Here is a 2079-nt window from a genome sequence, read left to right on the forward strand (position 1 = left end):
TACTTTGCATGTGTAAAGTTCAATCCTTTCCAGTGATACAGTGAAAATTTCACACTACATTTCATTGCATATAAGAAAGTAACCACCGCCGAGGGTAGACAACCCAATTTTTACACTGTTATTTACTGGTTACCTGCTTTGGTAAATATGTAACCTTAACGTTCCAAAATATTTTATAAGACCATCAAATAAAAAAAGAATGATGCTCTCAGACACCCAACATACATATTTACGACTCAGAAAAATTTAAGTGCATTGAAATGCAGGGTTTATTTTCTACAACTGTCAAATTCAAGGGAATATTTTTTTAGGCCTACTTTCGTATGCAACCGGATGTGACGTACCATGATTTGGTGGTATTACACCTAAAGAACACCTAAATGTCAAATAAACTTTTTCCCCTCCAATTGCAAGTTATTTCAAGCATAACTGTCAAGTTTTGTCTCAGTCAGAACTATAGTTTCAGAGAAAATCACTATAATGTAAGGCCATATCCTACGGCAATTTCAGTCCAATTTCTTCGAAAAATCCTAATTTCAGTGTATCATTATAAAATGTAGTGTTGACTAATATCTGATCATAAACTAATGATATATGCATTCAAACAATTAAAAAGAATACAAAAGACAACTTTAAGATGATAAACAATTTTATTGCACCTTTTAGAGTTCATTTGAAGGTCTGTTTTGGTCTGTTTTGGTCCATTTTTCCTCCTTCCTTCCTTTTTCATCAAAACTTGATATCTTTTGTCTAAAAAATAAAACAAATGTGATTATTTTCCCACAAAAATGAAATAAATGTAATGTTAAATCAATAATTAAAGTGTTTTAGCTGAAAGAACTGTCTCTATAAATGTTAACAGTCTACACGGAAGTTTCTATAAGCCCTTATGTGTAACTTGAGTTTTTGGTCTGTTCCCCTAGTGTGAGAAATAACGGTTCCCTTTTAGTCAATCATTTATTGCTACTGGTATCAAAGTCTTTTTATTTACTCATAACAGTATATTTCTAATAGATTTACACAAAAAGTCCACTTTCTTGTATTTTACATTAGAAAATGGGGAGAAAGAGTAATACAAAAATACCTCAAAATGTTTTTAAAAAGGGTTATGTCCCTTGGAATGCTGGTACAAAAAATAATTGGTAAGAATTATAAAGTTTAAGTATGTGAGACTGGATTCTGATGTGTATAAATCCAGGACAAATAAGTGTTTAGATGAGTTATTGTCTGTGCAAAATGTAGACGGCACAATGGCAAATTGTAAACTTTTGCGGCCAAAACAAAAAAAAAACATGATGATAGTTGATACATACTTTAATGCTGAAGTGTCATCTGCAGACCAATTCACATATAAGATTTTTCAACAGAATGCTCTTCAGAACATGGTTAACACTGAAATAAAAAATTCACATGTTGTATAAACAAAACAAAAACTGTAAGGGTAATTTCAAATTTAACACAGTAATCTAAATACAGCTTCATCTGTCCACCCATTTGACTAAGAAAACAACCGTAAACCCATATTTCAATGCAATTTTACCTCAAACGTACTTTCTGTGTCTAAATCCATTCCGAATAGTCCATGTTTACAATGTATGAACTGGTTTATTAATAACTTTTAAAAATGAAAGTACAATAGGGTCACGAGTGCACATTTAGTTTCCCTAAATAGGTGTAATACCACCATTGATTTTTCCCTATTAGTCTTTGTTAAATTGGCACTTTTAAAAAAATCGTACAGTATTTACCTTTATTTCAACCAAAGAAATACTTTGCATATGTAAAGTTCAATCCTTTCCAGTGATACAGTGAAAATTTCACACTACATTTCATTGCATATAAGAAAGTAACCACCGCCGAGGGTAGACAACCCAATTTTTACACTGTTATTTACTAGTTACCTGCTTTTGTAAATATGTAACCTTAACGTTCCAAAATATTTTATAAGACCATCAAATAAAAAAAGAATGATGCTTTCAGACACCCAACATACATATTTACGACTCAGAAAAATTTAAATACATTGAAATGCAGGGTTAATTTTCTACAACTGTCAAATTCAAGGGAATATTTTTTTAG

General features: G+C 31.1%; 1 long non-coding RNA gene across 1 annotated transcript; it reads right to left on the reverse strand.

The window, feature by feature from the left end:
* Nucleotides 1–631: 631 nt before the first annotated feature.
* Nucleotides 632–1725, reverse strand: LOC143070476 (uncharacterized). The gene is made up of 3 exons (XR_012976539.1): nucleotides 1541–1725; nucleotides 1314–1392; nucleotides 632–750 (listed from the first exon to the last, which is right to left on the reverse strand). It is a non-coding gene; the product is annotated as an uncharacterized LOC143070476 (long non-coding RNA).
* Between the last annotated feature and the right edge of the window lie 354 nt (nucleotides 1726–2079).

This window comes from Mytilus galloprovincialis, chromosome 4 (genome assembly GCF_965363235.1).
Source record: "Mytilus galloprovincialis chromosome 4, xbMytGall1.hap1.1, whole genome shotgun sequence".
Classification (NCBI taxonomy): domain Eukaryota; kingdom Metazoa; phylum Mollusca; class Bivalvia; order Mytilida; family Mytilidae; genus Mytilus; species Mytilus galloprovincialis.